Here is a 24,014-nt window from a genome sequence, read left to right as displayed (position 1 = left end):
TTATTTATAATAAAATATAATTAATATTTTATTCTCTTTACCTCATATTTTAGTTTTTAAAAACTTTCAAAGATATTGAGAAGATCATAGACTAATTCAGTAAACATATATACAACTAGGTATACCAATTGATTACATTTTGGAAATTTTGCTTCTCTCTCTCTCCTGAATTCATTTGAAACTAAATTCATCATGACATTTCATCTGAACTTATTCTGCTGGTATTTCCTAAAAATCAGAATATTCTTCTACATAAACAGTAGCATGAACATACCTAAAACATTACCTGTAATCTCATAGTATCTTTTTATATCCAACCAAATTGCTCCAGTTGCCTTAGAAATGTCTTGTGACTAGAGTTCAATTTCTTTTAAAAAAATTTTTTTTAATTTAAATTTATTTATTTTAATTGGAGGCTAATTACTTTACAATATTGTATTGGTTTTGGTTAATTGGTTAATACATCAACATGAATCCGCCACGGGTGTACACGTGCTCCCCATCCTGAACCCCCTCCCACCTCCCTCCCCATACCATCCCTCTGGGTCATCCCAGTGCACCAGCCCCAAGCATCCTGTAGAGTTCAATTTCTTTAAAATTTCAGTCTCACACCATTTTAGTTTGGTTTTGTTTTTGTGAAATTGACTTTTAGATAGGACCAGTACATAGACACATATAATGTACTATATTCTAGATGTGTCTGTGTGTTTTCTCACGGTAATGTTTTAACTTGTTGCTCTAATCCTATACTTCGAGTAAACTGAAAGCTTGGACTATACATCCCCCGGGGCTTGTGTCATCATATTTGTTTCCTTAAAAGAAGCGGAGAAGAACTTTAGTTAGTCTTACCGGCCAACATCTTTTTCTCCTTTCTCTCCTTTACCTTTCTTTCCAAGGCACTTCCTAGATTCACTGCTCTCTTCTCCTTCAGGGCTTTTCTGCCCTTCACTTTTGCAGCCCTGTGTGAAATTTGTATTACTCTTATTTTCAGGGCTACTTATAAACTGGAAAAAAACTTGTGTTCTGAAATCCTTACTTTAATCTCTCAATTTAAAGCACTATCTTTCTTCTTTGGAGAAATGTCTATTTAGTTCTTTGGCCCATTTTTTGATCAGGTCATTTATTTTTCTGGAATTGAGCTGTAGGAGTTGCTTGTATATTTTTTGAGATTAGTTGTTTGTCTGTTGCTTCATTTGCTATTATTTTCTCCCGTTCTGAAGGCTGTTTTTTCACCTTGCTTATAGTTTCCTTTGTTCTGCAGAAGCTTTTAAGTTTAATTAGGTCCCATTTGTTTATTTTTGCTTTTATTTCCAATATTCTGGGAGGTGGGTCACAGAGGACATGGAAGCAACCTAGATGTCCATCAGCAGATGAATGGATAAGAAAGCTGTGGTACATATACACAATGGAGTATTACTCAGCCATTAAAAAGAATACATTTGAATCAGTTCTAATGAGGTGGATGAAACTGGAGCCTATTATACAGAGTGAAGTAAGCCAGAAAGAGAAATACCAATGCAGTATACTAACGCATATATATGGAATTTAGAAAGATGGTAACAATAACCCTGTATATGAGACAGCAAAAGAGACACAGATGTATAGATCAGTCTTTTGGACTCGGTGGGAGAGGGAGAGGGTGGGATGATTTGGGAGAATGGCATTGAAATATGTATAATATCATGTATGAAACAAGTTGCCAGTCCAGGTTCGATGCATGATACTGGATGCTTGGGGCTGGTGCACTGGGACGACCCAGAGGGAGGGTATGGGGAGGGAGGAGGGAGGAGGGTTCAGGATGGGGAACACATGTATACCTGTGGCAGATTCATTTTGATACATGGCAAAACCAATACAATACTGTGAAGTTAAATAAAATAAAATTAAAAAAAAAATAAAGCACTATCTTTGTAATATATTATGGAATTCCACAAAGATAGCTTTTATGGTTTTAGAGTTTGAAAGTTACTTCAAATCACTTTAGTCCTGCCTCTCTTATTTACTAATTAATTAATTCAATAAGCCTGCTTCAGGTACACTGCTAGTTATTAGGGACAGAAACTAATCAGGATATAGTGCCAGCCCTTGTTGAACTGGGAAACAGATGTGTTAATAGTTATCATTTCAGCCATAAAAACTTCCCTTTTTCTTTTGCATTCAAAAGAGACTTGCTGCCTTCCCCTCCATGTTCATTACTTGTCACTTTTTTCATTGGACTGAGACTTCCTTGACTTTTTTGAGATATTTTTTATCATCAGCATCTCTAGCACTTCGTACTTGTCCCTAAAACTAATAGATGTCCAATAAATGTCTGGAATATTGCTGAAGTGTTATGTGTGGTGTTATAAGAAAGAGATGTACTAACTGTAATTATAGAAATATGAACAAAGTTGTATAGAAATACTGAGATGGTGACTTTTGAACTGGAGTTCTAAAAGATGAATATGTAAATATTGTGGGGAGGATATCACAAAGAGAGCGAACTATATGTAAAAAGGACTACGGTATTCAGAGAACAAAGTGACACTACAAAGAGCAAAATATAAGAGACAGGTTATTGGGGGAGGGCAGAAGGAGAATATAAAATGGTGGGTTGAAATTAGATATTGAAGAGTCTTAACTTCTAAGCTAAACCTTTTGGATTCTACCTTGTAGGAAACAGGAGGAAAGCAAAAACTTTAAAAGACAAGGAAAGAAATAAACCCCACACCTATGGCCACCTAATCTATGACAAAGGAGGCAAGAATATACAATAAATGTGGTGCTGGGAAAACTAGACAGCTATGTGTAAAAGAATGAAATCAGAACACTTCCTAACACCATACACAAAAATAAACTCAAAATGGATTAAAGACCTAAATGTAAACTCAGAAACTATAAAACTCTTGAAGGAAAACATAGGCAAAACACTCTATGACATAAATTACAGGAAGATCCTCCATGACCCACTTCCTAGAGTAATGGAAATAAAAATAAACAAGTGGGACCTAATTAAACTTAAAATCTTTTATACAGCAAAGGATACTATAAACAAGGTGAAAAGCCAACCCTCAGAATGGGAGAAAATAATAGCAAATGAAACAACTGACAAAGGATTAATTTTCAAAACATATAAGCAGCTCATACAAATCAATACCATAAAAACAAACAACTCAATCAAAAAATGAGAGAAGACCTAAAGAGACATTTCTCCAAAGAAGACATACAGATGGCTAACAAACACATGAAAAGATGCTCAACATCACTATTAGAGAAATGCAAATCAAAACTACAATAGTTTTGATATCAAAACTATATAGAATAGATATCACCTCACACTGGTCAGAATGGCCATCATCAAAAAGTTTACAAACAATAAATGCTCAAGAGGGTGTGGAGAAAAGGAAACCCTCTTGCACTGTTGGTGGGACAGCCACTATGGAAGATGGTATGGAGATTCGTTAAAAATCTAGGAATAAAACCACCATATGCCCCAGCAATTCCACTGCTAGGCATATATCCTGTGGAAACCAAAATTGAAAAAGACACAGGTAGCCCAGTGTTCATTGTAGCACTATTTACAATAGCTATAATACAACCTAAATGTCCATCAACAGTTGAATGGATAAAGAATCTGTGGTACATATATACAATGAAATATTACTCAGCCATAAAAGGAACACATTTGAGTCAGTTTTAATGAGGCGGATGAACCTAGAGCCTATTACTCAGAGTGAAGACAGTCAGAAAGACAAAAACAAATATCATATACTAAAACATATATATGGAATCTAGAAAGATGGTACTGATGAAATTATTTTAAGGGTAGCAATGGAGACACAGATATCTGGACATGGGGAGGGGGAGGAAGGAAAGGGTGGGATATATGGAAAGAGTAACATGGAAACTTACATTACCATATGTAAAATAGATAGCCAATGGGAATTTACTGTATGCCTCAGGGAACTCACACCAGGGCTCTGTAACAACCTAGAGGGTTGGAATGGGAAGGGAGACGGGAGAGAGGTTCAAGAGGGAAGGGACATATGTATACCTATGGCTGATTCATGGCAATGTTGGCAGCAACCAACAAAATTCTGTTAAAGGAATTATCCTTCAATGAAAAAATAATTTAAAATTAGAAAACAAAACAAACAACCCAATCAAAAAATGGGCAGAAGACTTAAATAGGCATCTCTCCAAAGAAGACATACACATGAAACGATGCTCAATATCACTAATTATTAGAGAAATACAAGTCAAAACTACAATTACCTCACACCAGTCAGAATGGCCATCACCAAAAAATCTACAAACAGTAAATGCTGGTGAGGGTGTGGAGAAAAGGATCTTGCACTGTTGACGAGAATGTAAATTGATACAGCCACTATGGGAGACAGTGCGGAGATTCCTTAAAAAACTAAACACAGAAGTACCATATGGCCCAACAATCCCATGACTGGGCAAACCATAATTCAAAAGGGCACATGTACCCCAATGTCCATTGCAGCACTGTTTACAATAGCCAGGATATGAAAACAACCTAGATGTCCAATGACAGATGAATGGATCAACAAAATGTGGTACATATATAGCTGCTACTGCTGCTGCTGCTGCTAAGTCTCTTCAGTCGTGTCCTACTCTGTGTGACCCCATAGATGGCAGCCTACCAGGCTCCCCCGTCCCTGGGATTCTCCAGGCAAAAATACTGCAGTGGGTTGCCATTTCCTTCTCCAGTGCATGAAAGTGAAAAGTGAAAGTGAAGTCGCTCAGTTGTGTCTGACTCTTTGCAACCTCGTGGACTGCATGCAACCTACCAGGCTCCTCTGTCCATGGGATTTTCCAGGCAAGAGTACTGGAGTGGGGTGCCATTTCCTTCTCTGGTACATATATAGAATGGAAGATTATTCAGTCACTAAAAGGAATGAAATCGGATCATTTGTAGATATATGGATAGACCTAGAGTCTATCATACAGAGTGAAGTAACTCAGAAAGAGAAAAACAAATATCATGTATTAATGCATATATGTGGAATCTGGAAAAAATGGTAGATGAACTTATTTGCAGGGCGGGAATAGAAACGCATACATAGAGAATGGACATGTGGGCAGGGGGAGGGAGAAGAGGATGCTGGGATTAACTGGGAGATTGAGATCGACATATGTACACTACCATATAGACAGCTAGTGCGAACCTGCTATAAAGTGCAGGGAACTCATCTCAGTGCTCTGTGATGACCTAGAGGGATGGAATTGGGAGTGAGATGGGAGGGAGGCTCAAGAGAGAGGGCATATATGTATATAGACAGCTGATTCACTTCGTTATACAGCAGAAACTAATGCAAATTGTAAAGCAGTTATATCCCAATAAAAAAAGACAAGGAATGACTGGGTCAGTTTATTTTTTGAACCCAATTATTCTAGCATAGGAATGTGAAGGATGAAGCTATTGTTAATGAGGAGAAACATGAAAAAAGAAATTGAGAGAGAGAAATGACTTGTCCAGTGTGACAGTGCTAGCCACTTAAAATACAACCAACCTGGAGCAGGACAAGACTATTGAGTTTAAGGTTCTGGGATATGGGCAGAAGTGTTGCGTAGAGGAGGGTGGCATAAGAGAAACCAGAGTTACCCAGAATGAAGCCACAGATCAAGAAGTTAAACTGGTGCATAAAAGATCCAAGGATTTTAGATATGTTAGATAGGCTGACAGGAAAAGAATGCATACTAAGTAGAAGTTAAAACAATGAAAGACACAGCCTAATTGCTGTGTGATCTATTTGTGATCTAACTAGAAGGAAATAGGCTGCAGAGGTAATTAGGCTAGTTTGTATATGGCTAATGAGTTAACGAAATTCAACTCTCTCTATATATGCATAGAGAAAGGAGTCTGGCAGACTATAGTTCATGGAGTCACAAAGAGTCAGACACAACTTAGTGACTAAAACAACAACAACAATACACATACACACACACACACACACAAACATGCATATACATTCATGCATGCTGCTGTTGCTGCAAAGTCACTTCAGTCGTGTTCGACTCCGTGTGACCCCATAGATGGCAGCCAGGCTCCCTCGTCCCTGGGATTCTCCAGGCAAGAACACTGGAGTGGGTTGCCATTTCCTTCTCCAATGCATGAAAGTGAAAAGGGAAAGTCAAGTCACTCAGTCGTGTCCGACTCTTCGCGACCCCATGGACTGCAGCCTACCAGGCTCCTCTGTCCATGGGATTCTCCAGTCAAGAGTACTGCAGTGGGACATTCGTGCATAATTGCATTCATGCATACTCGCATTCATGCATACTCGCATGCTAAGTCACTTCAGTCATGTCTGACTCTGCAAAGCCATGGACTGTAGCCCGCCAGGCTCCTCTGTTCATGGGGTTCTCCAGGCAAGAACAGCAGGGTGGGTTACCATGCCCTCCTCCAGGGTATCTTCCCAACCCAGGGACTGAGCCCACATATCTTATGTCTCCTGCATTAGCAGGTGGGTTCTTTACCAGTAGCGCCACCTGGGAAGCTCGTGTACATATACACATATATATACATGGCTTTGAATTGTTGCCTTCAACAGCTCTATTCTGGCTACTGAGTGGTTTGCCTATTAGTCATCTAGCTAGATAGATGAAGGGTTTGTTAGTTAGTCAGTTAGTTGATTATTTTAGAGATACAGACCTTATACAGGACTGTTTCCTCACTGTGGGTTTTTCCACTGGTCAGTGATGGGCAGGCCTCATCTTCTAGAAACAACTAGACTGAACTATCCTACTTTCTCACCAGCACTTACCACAAAGGAAACTACAGTTGAAACCCACTGATAGATTGATATAGTCAATGGATAAAGCATTCTAAGACAGGACTCTGAGAATCTGAGCACCTCCCCTAGAGGAACCCACACAGCTCTGTTTAATACAGCTTAAGGTTTTACACCGCATACACCAATCTCCACCCAAAGGAAGAGGTGTGTCTGAGAAAAACTTCATCCTCAGCTTTGCTTCCCATACATTCTTATACACCTCTTTGGGTGCTAAGAGCAAACAAAGATTTGCCACAGTCCTTTTTACCCTGCTTTGTTCAGGGACTGGGGAAGGGGAGGTTGAGATGCAGGGATTTTCCTTAAGGGGCTAAGTTTAAACGTCACCTTTTGAATGAGACTGAGAGCATTATAGAGCAGAGCTGCTATTTATCTTCTGTTTCCATTTGTTTATTTCAATTTTCTCCTTTCTCTCTCTATGAGCTGCTGTGTCAGGGTGGGCCTTGTAAGCATGTGTGTCCCAAGTAGTGAAAAACTGAGGAACTGTGTTAAAACCATTCTATCTCCCTGTGTTCCATTCAACCAGTGATTCATTCATTTGTTTAACAAATATTTAAGGAGCCCCAACTATGTATAGGTGTTAGAAATGCATCAGTGAACAAAAAAGACACACTTTTCTGCCCGTGTGTAACTTAACTTCAAGTGAAGAAAGACTGACCTTAAATAATGGATACACAAGCAAGTGTTAAATACGTTAGAATAACTACAATGGAGAAAAATTACAGCAAGGAGTGAGAGACTGAGAGTGCGGGTGGTGATAGAAAGAAGGTAAGACCTGGAGTCAAAACCACAGTGGTCAGGAGGCATTGGGAAGATGGCATCTGTGCTCCTTGAAGGAGGTGCCTTCCTCACAGCCGAGTGAGGCTTCTTCCACCCAAGGACCTTCTGCAGTCAATGCTTTTCTCAACTTTCCAGGCCTCCAGAGAACACTCTTTCACTATGGAATTTCCTGTCATCAAAAAGACCAACAGCTGGTCCAAACCAAGCTCTTCTTCATCTCTATCCAAGAGATCAGGGTTGTTTTTAAATTTTCTCTGAACTTTCTGCTATAACATCTTCAGAGGATTCCTGAGAATGCATCATTTTCTCCAGTCTCTCACTTCTTGGCATGACTCTCCTCTTTCCTGTAATCTGTATTCACATCTGAAGAACGACAGCCAGCCAGAGAATTGAAGAAAAATCTCTGAACCCAGAAAACTGAAGAAAATATGTATGTAACTAACAGCTTTTGAGCACGTACCTTGTTCTGATACCATTTTTAGTGCTTACAAGTAGTAAGACTCACAAGAGACTTAAGAAGCAAGTCCTGGTTTTAGTCATTTTTACACATAAGGAAATTAAGGCTTCAAGAAGTTAAATAACTTCCCTGCAGTTACAGTACTAGTATACTTAGAGCCAGGTTCTGAACGCAGTGGTTTGCTCGAGAGTCCACTCTCTCTCCAGGAGTCACTTCAGTGTTCATATCTGGCTGCTGCCACATCTAATTCCAACTGTATCCGTTGGCAAGGTTATAAACGCATGACTTGAAGTATCTTAAATCATGCTTTCTGATAAAATGATAACATACTTGACATTACTTTTCCTTCAGTCCCCATCTCTCCCACAAAGAAAGAAAATTTAACAATAAACAATACATTAAGATCCAAACAAACTCAGAACACAGTCTTACAGAAAAGCCCACTTTAAAGATGGAATGAAGGAGAGACAAACAGAGTCATAAGGAAAGCAGGAGTTTCCTAGCTTCTAGAGTCCTACAGGGCATCACCACACACACACAAAATATACATACCCTTATTTCACTGATGTAATTTCCAACTGACTTAAATTGTTTTTGATGAGCTTTTCCTAAGTGCCTGTCAAGGAACTGTGAGCACTGATACAACCTACATTTTTCCATGTCACTAGCACTAATAATATTAATAGTAATAATCCAAATTTCACTGGGTTTTGCTGCCATCTACTCACAGAGGTCTTCAATCCTCTGAACAAAAGACCTGCTTAAGAAAAGTGTTTGCTTTTTTATTTTCTTTAATAATGCAATTTTTTTTAAAAGCTAATACTAGAGAAGTAAACCACCGGAGAATAAAGGAAAGCTTTATTGGTAAAGTCAAACATGTTTATATGTTTACTGGACATTTGTTTTGTGAATTGTCTTCTCATGACTTTGTCTAGCATGCAACTGTGAAAAACTATATGTTAACTGCTCTTTATGGATTGCAAATATTTTCCCTAATTTATATTTTTTAATATTTGGCAAAGTTCTTGGCCTTGTAAAAGTTTTAATTTTTTTTCAGAAATCAATTCTATTGTTCATTTTCTTAATGCTTTCTGTCTTTGATACAATGCTTAGTAATACCTTTCCCACTTGAGAAGTATAAAAATTTCCACACATTTGTTGTTCTAAGATTCTTATAGTTTTATATCTTATTTAACTTTTAATTGTTCTGGAATTGTGTTGTAAGATTGATTAATTGTGACAAACATCACAAGTGTGTGTGTGTGTGTGTGTGTGTGTGTGTGTTTTACTTGAGTTATTTTAGATGGGCAACTCTAGAGCTAGTTTTAAAATGAGTCACTTGTTGCTGTAGATTGTGGGAAATAGAGAACAAATCAGCACTGTGGAATGTTTCTTCAAAAACAAAAAACAAAAACAAAAAACAAAAACAAAATTGGAATTAATTTTGGTGATTTCCTTCTGGGAGCAAAACACTGTAACTATCCAGAAACCCATGTGTTAAACTCATATCAGTTATGCACACATTGATTTGTGTATCTTCATAACCATTTATACACGGTACACACTTAGGGCAAGATCAGTGCTCAAAGGGGCTGCCCTCGATGGGAGGATGCCTACTCTCGTTGTCTTTAGAGTGTCAGTGGAGCCAAAAATGAGAGGATGATCTGCCCCAAATTCAAGAGGTTCCTGTTTATCCAAGTGGGAATGATTTTGACATCTTGCTGTCTATCTCAGAAATGCTTAGGTTCACACACATCTGGAAGGAAATTATATAATTTGCGTCAATTTGCTTTGAACAACAACAATTTCTTCAATCTGCTCTGAGAATCAGACAAACTCAAAGTCAACAGTTGACTGTATTGGCACTCACAAGCTCTTTGGCAAGGGAAACTTGCCACAATTGTTGCTATAAAAGGAGAGTGAGAAGATGTAAATCATTAACTCTGAAGAAAGAAAGAAACTTCTAAGATTTATCTTGGTTGCCGAGAACCAGATTTACTGAGATATGGTTTACAAGTATGAATATTTTAATTGACTAAAAAAAAGCCTAGTAGGTTTTTCTGTAAAGAAGCATTTGTATTTTGGGTATCCCCTTGGCAAAGTCATGTTCCAAAGAGCCCAAGGGAAGTGGACCCAAGTGAAATGGTTTGGATGAAGGCTGTAGAAGGCAAAGGTAGAGAAGAGAGTTTGAGAGTCAAAGTGATGAAAATGGGCTGAGATGCAACGGAGGGGAGGAGGTGGAGTGAGGAAAAGCTTCTGCTTTGAGCATGGTCAAGGCAGGGGTGTCAAAGCAGGCTTACATGTGTTCTTTCTGCACTGATGGTTTATATCTATTAGGTAGTTAGAGTAGGAAATGGAGTCCAGAATGGTGGTAGCTAAAAGACAAGGGAGGGAAAAGCCCGCGAAAATAGAACAAAGGAAGGTCCAAGGACCGAGGACCTGAGTGAGGACCTTAGGTAGAACAAACAGCACTCCTGGCTAGCCCAATTTACATAGGACAGGCCCAGGGAGAGGAAAAAACATATAAAAAGAGGAGCCAAATGGCCAGGGGTCTCTCTGTCCTGTGTGCGTGCTCGTTCTGTCTCTCTGTCTCTCCCGCATGCTGGCGTGCCCCGCCCCCGCGCCCCACCCCATCTCTTCGTGTCTTTGGGTTGGCAAGCCCTCACACCTTGAGGGTGGATTTTCCTGCTATTTTCTAAATAAAATAGAGCTGTAACACGGAGCTATAACACTGATTTGTCTAAGAGCTATAACACGATCTGTTTGAGACCTGAGAGCTATACCATTGTCTGTCTGAGACCCGAGAGCTATGACACGCCGAGGGCTCTAATGTCCGGCGCTTCCATTTTTTGTTAAGACGAGACAGAACTGAGGAGAATACACTTGCCTGATTTATCCATGTGCTCTCCAAAATCCCAGGAGAGGAACACAGAAGTAGCTTTGAACCCAGGAAAACTCTGAACCCAGTTCCTCTAGCCTCATTATGGCTTTTAGCATTTTCCGCTTCATCTGGAAAAGCCTGACCCAGTTTGAATTCCACTGAAACTCATTTCCTTAACCTAGGCGTGTACCCTCAAGTATTCAAAATCTTAAGGAATCTAAACAATGATCTCTCTAATGTAAGTCAACTTTTCTAGCTTCACATTTTAGTCCTATTACATTCCTCAAATTCCATTCTGCTGACTGTCCACATCCAGAACTATGCTCCCTGGTGTGCTTATGCCAATGCTTGGATGATCCCTGTGCTCAGCCTGTGTTTCCCCTGGCAGCAAATGATGGGATGAATCTCAGAGCTGGAAAAGACCTTGAAAAATAGCTGGTTCTCTTTCCAGCCCTGTTCAGTTTTGTTCAGTTCAGACGTTCAGTCATGTCCAACTCTTTGAGGACTCTCAGCCCTGTTACCAGACAAGTTAACACCCAGCCCAGTCTGGGCAGATGTGTGTTTTAAATGAAAGAAAATGCAGCCAGTTGAACTGTTGCCCCAGATTCACTGACATCTGAGGTCTGACAGCATTTCTCTTATGCTGCTGCTTCTTCCTGTTCCCTGCTCTCCATCAGACTACCAAAGTAATACTCTCCTGACCAAGGGTTTGAAACCACTAGCCACCAAGTCCTGTTCTCACATTCTTTCTTCCTTCCTGAACCTGGAATGGTTGGCTCAGGACATCAGCCTCCTTACAACTCTTCTAATACCCGTGAAGGACAAGATAAAAAATCAAGTCTTGCTTCCTTGAGGTTGAAAATTCCTTTTTTAACAAGTTGATTTTTGACTTAGATATGGTTACAAGCAGCTATACATTAAGAGCAGTGTATTTCTTTGGAAGGAATGATGCTAAAGCTGAAACTCCAGTACTTTGGCCACCTCATGTGACGAGTTGACTCACTGGAAAAGACTCTGATGCTGGGAGGGATTGGGGGCAAGAGGAGAAGGGGACGACAGAGGATGAGATGGCTGGATGGCATCACTGACTCGATGGACGTGAGTCTGAGTGAACTCCAGGAGTTGGTGATGGACAGGGAGGCCTGGCGTGCTGCAATTCATGGGGTCGCAAAGAGTAGGACATGACTGAGCGACTGATCTGATCTGATGTCTACAGTATCCCATAGTTTCAAATCAGCTTTATGAATCTTAGCAGCAGGCATAAAGTGATTTCAAATTAAAATCCAGATTCTCAGATCCTCCTCTTTTCATTTCAATTTTCATCATTTGTGTTTTTCCCCCCTGCTTTGTTTTCATATAGAAACAAATTGGAAATAGATGTCCTTGCATTTATGGCCTGTGGCACTATAAATGATCAAAAAATTCTTATTGATGGCCTAACATATTTAAATAAGGTTCTTCGTGTATAAATTTGAGTCAATATATCTGAATGCTATGTGAGAAAGATATAAACTGTTCTATTTATGAGATTTGTTTAAACCAGGCTAGTGCTTTGTTTTCTTAATTGATTAATCTTGAGTAGAAATTAATTAACTTGACATTAATCAAAGGAACCTTTCATTCAGAGGCCAACTCCTCTTTAAATGAATGTAAAATTCTAGTTTTGTAAAATCTGCCATAAGACTTCTGCTTGAGACTTAAGCACAGACTAGGAATTCTATTAAATAGTGTTTGTTGACAGGCTAATTGTTTAGGGTGGCAGCCCCCAAACTTTTTGGCACCAGGGACTGGTTTCCATGAAAAATTGTCTTCAGGGGGATAGTTTCAGGAAGATTCAAGGGCATCACATTTATTGTGCACTTTATTTCTATTATTATTACATCAACTCCCCCTCAGATCATGAGTTATGGGAATCAGAGGTTGGGGATCCCTGGTTTAGGGAATAAGTTTTGCCCTTCCAATTTCCATGAAAATGACTTGAGATCAAGAACCAAGTTTCCATAATGTTTTAGTTTCCATTTTTCTTCATTCTCTTTAACTTGTTCTCAGTCCCAGAACTGAATAGAAGTTTATCCACTGGCATTACAAAAAATATCACCCTCTTTATTTGTTGGTCAGTTGCTAAGTCATGTTTGACTCTTTGCAACCCCACAGACTGTAGCACACCAGACTCTTTTGTCTTCCCCTAACTCCTGGAGTTTGCTCAAATTCATGTCCACTGGGTCAGTGATGCTATCTAACCATCTCATCCTCTGCCACCCCCTTCTCCTTTTGCTTTTAGTCTTTCCCAGCATAAGAGTCTTTTCCAATAAGTCAACTCTTTGCATCAGGCAGCCAGAGTATTGGAGCTTCAGCAACAGTCTTTCCAATGAATATTCAGGTTTGACTGCTTTGATCTTGTAATCCAGGGACTCTCAAGAGTCTTCTCTATCACCACATTTCTGCTCTGTGACAACCTAGAGAGGTGGGATGGGGTGGGAAGTGGAAAGGAGATTCACGAGGGAAGGGAAAAATGTATATCTATGGCTGATTCATGTCGATGTATGGCAGAAACCAACACAACATTGTAAAGCAATTATCCTCTAATGTAAAAATAAACAAAAATTATATAGGACTGACTTTAGATACATTTGTCAAAAGAAAATAAAGTTGTCAAAAGAGCTGTATTTCCTTTCCTTACCACAAGAAGAACAATCAAGAACTTCTTTATACTGAAAAAAAGCCACATACAAATGAAAAATACTGACATGTGGAGTGTATGTGGGGTGAATAATGTAAGTGGTGGGCCACCGTGTGATTAAATTTGGTGGTAGAGATTCAGTTAACTTAAATGAAACCCAAAGTTACAGTGTTCACACATACCAACTGGAAAAACAGGCCCCTGGAAGGACCAACTGGAAAACCAGGCCTCTGGAAGGAAGAGCCCCAGGACTCTTGATTGCCTAAAAGAATACCCTAATTATCTGTGTAACCAAATAGAATCATAACATTCTATTATGCTTATTGGAGTATGATCACAGGCCTATTGATAATTGTCCACTGTTAACTACCTAGGCTTAAGACGTATGAATCATGGGTTAACTTTGATTGTATCTTTCTTTTTCCTTTGTTCAGACTAGTTTCAGGGAATTTGGAGAGGGGGGTTTGGGCACGTATGCTTAGGGTATGTAAGGTTTTTATAAAAACTGGTCCGGGTCCTTGGCTAAGAGGAGACTCTGCCTTGGGCCCGCACAAGAAAGATACAATCAAAGTTAACCCGTGATTCATATGTCTTAAGCCTAGTTAACATGTACACCCGTGGTGGATGCATGTTGGTGTATGGCAAAACCAATACACTTTTGCAAAGTAAAAAATAATAATAATAATAAAAAAATTAAAAAAAAAAAAACCTGCACTCCACTATTGCATTGTCCTTCTGAGTGAGTTTGTTTCCCAGAACGTGTGGCTACACAATGCTAGTTGTTTATAATATCAGTGGGAGAATTAATAACAAATATTGACTCTCTTATTTGTCTTTGATCTGACTGTGTCACAATCTCAAAGCTTCATATCTCTCCAGCCCATCTAAGCAGATGCTTTAACTACTTGGTTCTCTGAGAAATTTGAAGCAAGCATGCATGAAATATTTGAACTTTCTATCTACTACATACTTGTCTACATTCATAATTTTTCTCCTCCCCCTTTCTTTATTTGTAGAGCAGAATAGATTGTTCTTTCTCAGGCTCAAAGCAAACACACTCCTCTGTACTTTGGACCCTATCTCCTCCTGTGTCCCAGAGGACCAGCTCCATCGGTTAGTGTTTCTGTCTTTCATCCTCAGCCTGCCCTCTTCACTGGCTCCTTTGCTTCACTGTGTATCCATGCTTATACACAACTTCTCCCTCTGTGTACCTCATGATTAATTTCCTTCTCAGCTACTTATTTACTGGCCATTAAAATCTCAATTTAATATAATCTAACTCCTACCCTAACAAATCCACTGAAACAGCTCTTGTTAAGCACATCAGTATCCAGTAACACCCCTTAATGAATCACAGCCTTGTCATGGCAAAGGGACTTGCATAATTCAATGAAGCTATGAGCCATGCTGTGCAGGGCTACCCAAGACAGACAGGTCATAGTGGAGAGTTCTGACAAAATGTGGCCCACTGGAGGAGGGAATGGGAAACCACTCTAGTATTCTTGCCATGAGAACTCCATGAACAGTATGAAAAGGCAAAAAGATATGACACCAGAAGTTGAGCCCCCAGGTTGAAAGGCGTCTAATATGCTACTCGGAGAGAACAGAGGGCAATTACTAAAAGCTCCAGAAAAAATAAAGCAGCTGGGCCAAAGCAGAAACGTCACTCAGTTGTGAATGTGTCTGGTAGTGAAAGTCTGATGCTGTAAAGAACAATATTGCACAGGAACTTGGAATGTTAAGTCTGTGAATCAAGGAAAATTGGACATTGTTAAGCAGAAGATAGCAAGAGTGAACTTTGATACCTTAGGAACTGGTGAATTAAAATGGATGGGGATGGGCAAATTTAATTCAGATGACCATTATATCTGCTGTTGTGGGCAAGAACCCCTTAGAAGAAATGGTATAGCCCTCATAGTGAACAAGAGTCCTAAGTGGAGTACTTGGGTGCAATCTCAAAAACGACAGAACGATCTTGGTTTGTTTCCAAAGCAAACCATTCATCATCACAGTACTCTAAGTATATGCCCCGACCATTGGTGCCAAAAAGCCTGAAGTTGATTGGTTCTATGAAGATTTACAACAGCTTTTAGAACACCTCCCCCCCAGCCCCAAAATGTCCTTTTCATCATAGGGGATTGGAAAACAAAAGTAGGAAGTCAAGAGTTATCTGGAGTAACAGGTAAGGTTGGCTTGGAGTACAAGATGAAGCAAGGCAAAGGCTAACAGAATTTTGTCAAGAGAAAACACTGATCACAGCAAACACCCTTTTCCAACACGATCAGAGACATATGGACATCACCAAATAGTCAATACTGAAATCACATTGATTACATTCTTTGCAGCCAAAGATGGAGAAGCTGTATACAATCAGTAAAAACAAGACTTGGAGCTGACTGTAGCTCAGATCATCAGGTCCTTATTGTAAAATTCAGGCTTAAATTGAAGAAAGTAGGGAAAACCACTAGGCCATTAAGGTATGACCTAAATCAAATCCTGTATGATTTATACAGTGGAGGTGACAAGTGGATCCAAAGAATTAGACCTGGTAGACAGAGTGCTTGAAGAAGTGTGGACAGAGGTTCATAACATTGTACAGGAGTCAGTGACCAAAATCCTCCCAAAGAAAAAGATGCAAGAAGGCAGTGTTTGTCTGAGGAGGCTTTACAAATAACTGAAGAAAGAACAGAAGTGAAAAGCAAGGTAAAAAAGGAAAAATTGCAGAGTTCCAGAGAATAACGAGGAGAAATAAGAAAGCCTTTTTCAATGAACAATGTAAAGAAATAGAGGAAAACAATAGAATGGAAAAGACTACAGATCTCTTCAAGAAAATTGGAGCTATGCTGGGAGGGATTGGGGGCAGGAGGAGAAGGGGACGACAGAGGATGAGATGGCTGGATGGCATCATTGACTCGATGGACATGAGTTTGGGTAGACTCCGAGAGTTGGTGATGGACAGGGAGGCCTGGCGTGCTGCAATTCATGGGGTCACAAAGAGTTGGACATGACTGAGCAACTGAACTGAACTGAGGGAACATTTCATGCAAGGATGGGCACAATAAAGGAGAGAGAAATGGTAAGGACCTGACCGAAGCAGAAGAGATTAAGAAGAGGTGGCAAGAATACACAGAAGAACTATACAAGAAAGATCTTCATGGCCCAGATAACCATGATGGTGTGGTCACTCACCTAGAGCCAGACATCCTGGAGTGTGAAGTCAAGTGGGCCTTAGGAAGCATTACTACAAGCAAAGCTAGGGGAGGTGATGGAATTCCAGTTGAGCTTTTTCAAATCCTAAAAGATGATGCTGTGAAAGTGCTACACTCAATACGCCAGCAAATCTGGAAAACTCAGCAGTGGCCACAGGACTGGAAAAGGTCAATTTTTATTCCAATCCTGAAGAAGAGCAGTGCCAAAGAATGTTCAAGTTATCATACAACTGCATTAATTTCACATGCTAGCAAGATTATGCTCAAAATCTTTCAAGCTAGGCTTCAGCAGTACATGAACTAAGAACTTCCAGATGTACAAGCTGGATTTAGAAAAGGCAGAGGAACCACAGATCAAAGTGCCAACATTCATTGGATCATAGAGAAAGCAAGGGAATTACAGAAAAACATCTACTTCTGCTTCATTGACTATGCTAAAGCCCTTGACTGTGTGGAGAACAACAAATTGTGGAAATTTCTTAAAGAGGGGAATACCAGACAACCTTACTTGTCTCCTGAGAAACCTGGATGCAGGTCAAGATGCAACAATTAGAACCAGACATGGAACAATACACTGGTTCAAAACTGGGAAAAGAGTATGACAAGGCTTTATATTGTGACCCTGTTTATTTAACTTCTATGCAGAGTACATCATATGAAATGCCAGGCTGGATGAATCACAAGCTAGAGTCAAGATTGCTGAGAGAAATATCAACAACCTCAGAGATGCAGATGATTCCACCCTAATGGTAGAAAGTGAAGATGAACTAGAGAGCCTCTTGATGGAGGTGAAAGAGGTGAATGAAAAAGCTGGCTTAAAACTCAGCATTCAAAAAACTAAGATCATGGCACCTGGTCCCATCACTTCATGGCAAATAGATGGGTAAACAATGGAAACAGTGACAGATTTTATTTTCTTGGGCTCCAAAATCACTGCAGATGGTGACTGCAGCCATGAAATTTGGAGAAAGCAATGGCACCCCACTCCAGTACTCTTGCCTGGAAAATCCCATGGATGGAGGAGCCTGGTAGGCTGTAGTCCATGGGGTCGTGAGGAGTCGGACACGACTGAGCAACTTCCCTTTCACTTTTCACTTTCATGCATTGGAGAAGGAAATGGCAATGCACTCCAGTGTTCTTGCCTGGAGAATCCCAGGGACAGGGGAGCCTGGTGGGCTTCCGTCTATGGGGTCGCACAGAGTCGGACACGACTGAAGCGACTTAGCAGCAGCAGCAGCAGCGGCCATGAAATTAAAAGACACTTGCTCCTTGGAAGAAAAGCTATGACAAACCTACACGGCACATTAAAAAGCAAAGACACCACATTGGTAACAAAGGTCCATATAGTCTAAGCTATGGTTTTTCCAATAATCATTACAGATATGAAAGTTGGACCTCAAAGAAGGCTGAGTGCCAAAGATTTGATGCTTTTGAATTATGGGGCTAGAGAAGACTCCCCAGAGTCCCTTGGATTGCAAGGAGATCAAACCAGTCAATCCTAAAGAAAATCAGGCCTGAATATTCATTGGAAGGGCTGCTGCTGAAGCTGAAACTCTAATACTTTGGCCACCTGATGCAAAGAGTTGACTCAATGGAAAAGACCCTGATGCTGGGAAAGATTGAAAGCAAAAGGAGAATAGGGTGGCAGATGATGAAATGGTTAGATAGCATCACCAACTCAATGGACATGAATTTGAGCAAACTCTAGGGGATAGTGAAGGACAGGGAAGCCTGGAGTGCTACAGTCCATGTGGTTCTTAAGAGTTGGACATGAATGAGTGACTTAACAACAACAAATTCAATTACAATGGACTCTTCAGTGACCTTAGCTTAGTAGAACTTTGACTCTTCATGACAACTTCTTTCTTAAAATGCTCTACCCCTGGATTTGTATAGTAAATATTCTGTTGATTTTCCTGTTACTTTCATCTCAGTGTTAGCTTTTTTTGCCCACGGATTTCAAAAGTTGGTGGTTTCATGCCACTTTTCTCATTCTACATTTCACTCTGAATGATCTCATCTACTTTCACAGTTTTAGTTGTTACAAAGATGCTGATGTAGCTGACATGGTTTTTTTTTTTTCTTTAGTGAAGTACAGTTTGGGCTAGCATTGCTAAAGTGTCACCTGGAGTCTCTTTTCGGACGCCTAGCTATATACCAGACCGTTTCTTATTTTGGAGAAAGGGTTAATGCCACTTTTTTTATTGGCCTGTTTTTAAAGGAATTCAGCCTCATGGGATGCCAAGCTCTGGGCAGAAGATAAGGCAACTTGTCTGAACTTCCTGAGGATCTTTCCAAGTGAGAGTGTGACTAAACCCCAATACCTATTCCTGAGGTTTTTGAGGTAGGAAGACCTACCGGGGTAAAGCAGAATTGTCTCCCAGCCAGGCTTTGTGGCGAAGAAGGGTGATAAGACCTCTAAAGAACTGCCATGGCTGTAAAGAGAGAAGATGCTATGAGCTAGCTCTCACACTGCATCAGAAGAGAGAAAGGGACAAGGGAGGTTTTTGTCCCTTAAGTAGCCAATATGGAAACCCCAGCCTGTGATCCAAACCATTCTTTTTCTCACAGAACTCGTACATCCTGTAGGATGTTGTCTTGGATTCAAATTTCCAATCATCTGTTTATTTTACCCCACTCTCAATTTCATTGTCATGGATTTATGCCAATCCCTCCTCATGTCTTTCCTGGAAGATTATAATGCAGTTGACCCTTGATCAACATGGATTTGAAGTATGTGGGTCCACTTATTTGCAGATTTTTTTTCAATAGTAAATATTAGTACTACATGGATCCCCTGTTGGTTGAATCTGTGCATAATGGAACTGTAGATAAGAGGAACCTCAGGCAAGAAGGAACCACAGGCATGGAAGACTGATTATAAGACATACTCAGATTTTGACTGTGTGGAAGGTTGGCTTGTATAAGGGTCAACTGTAGTCTCTTTACTGGGTTTCTACCTCAAAGTCTTACCCATTTATCAGAGCCATCTGCCTAAATATGCAAATATAATCAGATCACTTGTCTAAGATCATTTGATATCATTTCACTATCCACAGGCTAAATAAACTGCAAACTCCTTAATGTGTCCCCAAGTGGACTCCATTTTCTGAACCCTGTGTGTCTTTTTAACCTCAATTTTCTCACTCATGGTGCAGGAAAACCAAATTCTTTGTAGTTATCCCTCATCCCATGCTATTTCTTGCTTTCAATCCCTTTGCTCCTGGTGTTTACCAAGTCTAGAATGCTCTGTGTGTGAGTGCTAAGTCATGCCAGTTGTGTCCAACTCTTTGCAACTCCATGGACAGTAGCCCACCAGGCTCCACTGGCCATGGGATTTCCCAGGCAAGAATACTAGAGTGGGTTGCCATTCCCTTCTCCCATGGATCTTCCTGACCCAGGGATCCAACCCGAGTCTCTTAAGTCTTCTGCACTGGCAGGCAGGTTCTTTACCACTAGTGCCACCTGGGAAGCCCCAGAATGCTCTACATCTTTTATTTTGCTCTTAATTGGCTGTTAAGTCTTAGCTTGGGAATCACCAAATCTCACTTCCTGACCTATATTCTATGTAACTGGTGCATTTATCTTCATAGTTATTTTCAACATCCCCTTCTCATTAATCAGTCATTATTCAGTACTTTGTAGGAATTCTCAGTGTCATAGCTTGGAAGTCCCATCCTGATAGTTATCACAGATGTTAAGGCAAAACAAGTGTTAACACATTATTGGGAAGATTCTGAAAGGACACCTACAAAAATACCTTAGGAACCCTGAAGAAGTAAAGCAGGTCTTAGCTTTATTTTTTCCAAGTTTTACTCATTTTCTATTATTACTCATTTCTCCCTGACAAGATATGTATCCTCTGATAATTATTATTTTATGAAGATTCTTCACATGGTATTAATGGGACCTAGTTATGTGTTTAAGAGGTATTTTCCTTTGTGATTTTTGTATTTCTAGTTCTCAAAGTAACTAGGGAATGCTTCTTATGATGGGTGGGCCCACATAGGTTAGTCACAAAGCAGAAGTTTTAGAATTCAATTAACAGTTAGTTAAGTCGCTCAGTCGTGTCCAACTCTTTGCGACCCCATGAATTGCAGCACACCAGGCCTCCCTGTCCATCACCATCTCCCGGAGTTCACTCAGACTCAACGTCCATCAAGTCAGTGATGCCATCCAGCCATCTCATCTTCTGTTGTCTCCTTTTCCTCCTGACCCCAATCCCTCCCAGCATCAGAGTCTTTTCCAATGGGTCAACTCTTCGCATGAGGTGGCCAAAGTACTGGAGTTTCAGCTTTAGCATCAGTCCTTCCAAAGAAATCCCAGGGCTGATCTCCTTCAGAATGGACTGGTTGGATCTCCTTGCAGTCCAAGGGACTCTCAAGAGTCTTCTCCAACACCACAGTTCAAAAGCATCAATTCTTCAGCGCTCAGCCTTCTTCACAGACTCGCCCTCAAATACTCATTCTGCCATATACTGTGTAACTCTGGAACTTAATCTCTCTGAAACTTAATTTCCCATCTCTAAAATGAAAATAATAATAATACCAACCATGTAGGGTTATTGTAAGGACTAAGTGAACTAAAATGTATAAAGCACACATTTATTATAAAACATATAAACCTCAATAAAGGTCAACCTTACAGTGCTCTTTGAAGGATGAAGAGAATTGAGATTGGTTGGAGGAACTGCAGGTAAGGAGAAAGCTAAGCCTGCAAAAAGAGAATACATTTTCCTTGGAGTGAACCTGATGATTTGCCTTTCACTGCAATGAAGCAGGAGTGACTTAGGGTGACAGTGGCATGAATAGTTGAAAACAAATTCCCCCTCCCCCAAAATATTGCTGCAGTTTATGTCAAAGAGTGTTTGCCTGTGTTTTCCTCTAGGAGTTTTTAGTATCCAGTCTTCAATCCATTTTGAGTTTATTTCTGTATATGATGTTATTTTTTTGGGCTCCAAAATCACTGCAGATGGTGACTGCAGCCATGAAATTAAAAGACGCTTACTCCTTGGAAGGAAAGTTATGACTAACCTAGATAGTATATTGAAAAGCAGAGACATTACATTGCTTACAAAGGTCCGTCCAGTCAAGGCTATGGTTTTTCCAGTGGTCATGTATGGTTGTGAGAGTAGGACTGTGAAGAAAGCTGAGTGCCGAAGAATTGATGCCTTGGAACTGTGGTGTTGGAGAAGACTCTTGAGAGTCCCTTGGACTGCAAGGAGATCCAACCAGTCCATTCTAAAGGAGATCAGCCCTGGGTGTTCTTTGGAAAGAATGATGCTAAAGCTGAAACTCCAGTACTTTGGCCACCTCATGTGAAGAGTTGACTCATTGGAAAATACTCTGATGCTGGGAGGGATTGGAGTCAGGAGGAGAAGGGGACAACAGAAGATGAGATGGCTAGATGGCATCACTGACTCGATGGATGTGAGTTTGAGTGAACTCCGGGAGATGGTGATGGACAGGGAGGCCTGGTGTGCTGCAATTCATGGGGTTGCAAAGAGTCAGACACGACTGAGCGACTGAACTAAACTGAACTGAATGATGTTAGATAATGTTCTAATTTCATTGTTTTACATGTAGCTGCTCAGCTTCTATTTTCATTCTTTTATGTAATAGCTGTCTAGTTTTCCCAATGTGACTTATTGAAGAGACTGTCTTTTCTCCATTACATATTCTTGCTTTCTTTATTATAGATTAATTGACCCTGAGTATGTGGGTTTATTTCTGGTTTTCTATTGTGTTCCGTTGATATATGTGTCTGTCTTTGGTGTTTTCATACAAATTTTTAATATATTTTATGTTTAATACACTATTTTTATAATAGGGAAAAATTATAAATCATAACAGGGACAAGAATAGTAGAATAGATCAACATAATGTGGAATAGCAATATATTCCATATGAAGTACTGTATAGCACTTTAAATGAATGAATAAGAGCCATGCATATTAACATAAATATAAAGTTACAAAGAAAGTTATAAAGGATGCATTCAACATGATACCATATATGTAACATTAAAACCATATAAAATATTGCTATATATTAATTTTTTTTAGATTCTGACTCTTCTACTTATGTGTGTGTATGCTAAGTCGCTTCAGTCATGTCTGACCCTGTGACCCTATGAACTGTAGCCCACCAGGTTCCTCTGTCCATGGGATTCTCCAGGCAAAAACATTGGAGTGGGTTGCCATTTTCTTCTCCAGGGGATCTTCCTGACCCAGGGATCGAATCTGTGTCTCTTACATCTCCTGCAGGCGTGTTCTTTACCACTAGTCTTGGGCACATTACTAAACTTTTCTGAGTTTCAGTTTCCTCATCAATAAAATGGAAATGACAGTGATACTTATCCTATAGGATGGAGAGATCATATGACTAAACACATAGAAAGTGCTTAGAATAATGTTGGACACATTGTAAGAAATATTTGTGTTATTTACTATTATTACTATTGCTGATATATAGAAAAATTTCTACAGAAATAACTCTCACCAACCTATCTCCATTGTAGTGTCCTGCACAAAATATTTCACATCTATAAATAATATTTTATTTCTCAAAAATTTGAACCTACCATGATGAAATCTCAGCAGGGGATACATGGATATTGCAGAGACATATTCTCCCAGCAGTCTATGCTAACACTTGTGACACCCTCCAATGTTGCTAAAGACAGAGGCCACTGAGGAAACCAGAAGGGAAAGAGACACGTGTACCCCAATGTTCATTGCAGCACTGTTTATAATAGCCAGGACATGGAAGCAACCTAGATGCCCAACAGCAGATGAATGGATAAGAAAGCTGTGGTACATATACACAATGGAGTACTACTCAGCCATTAAAAAGAATACATTTGAATCAGTTCTAATGAGATGGATGAAACTGGAACCTACTATATAGAGTGAAGTAAGCCAGAAAGAAAAACACCAATACAGTATACTAACGCATATATATGGAATTTAGAAAGATGGTAACAACAACCCTGTGTATGAGACAGCAAAAGAGACACTGATGTATAGATCAGTCTTATGGACTCTGTGGGAGAGGGAGAGGGTGGGGAGATTTGGGAGAATGGCATTGAAACATGTATAATATCATGTATGAAACGAGTTGCCAGTCCAGGTTCGATGCACGATACTGGATGCTTGGGGCTGGTGCACTGAGACGACCCAGAGGGAGGGTATGGGGGGGGGGTAGGGGGG

The sequence above is a fragment of the Bison bison genome, unplaced genomic scaffold (assembly GCF_000754665.1).
Source record: "Bison bison bison isolate TAMUID 2011002044 unplaced genomic scaffold, Bison_UMD1.0 scf7180017864289, whole genome shotgun sequence".
NCBI lineage: Eukaryota > Metazoa > Chordata > Mammalia > Artiodactyla > Bovidae > Bison > Bison bison.
The sequence above is the reverse complement of the archived record's forward strand: the minus strand, read 5'-3'. Positions refer to the sequence as shown.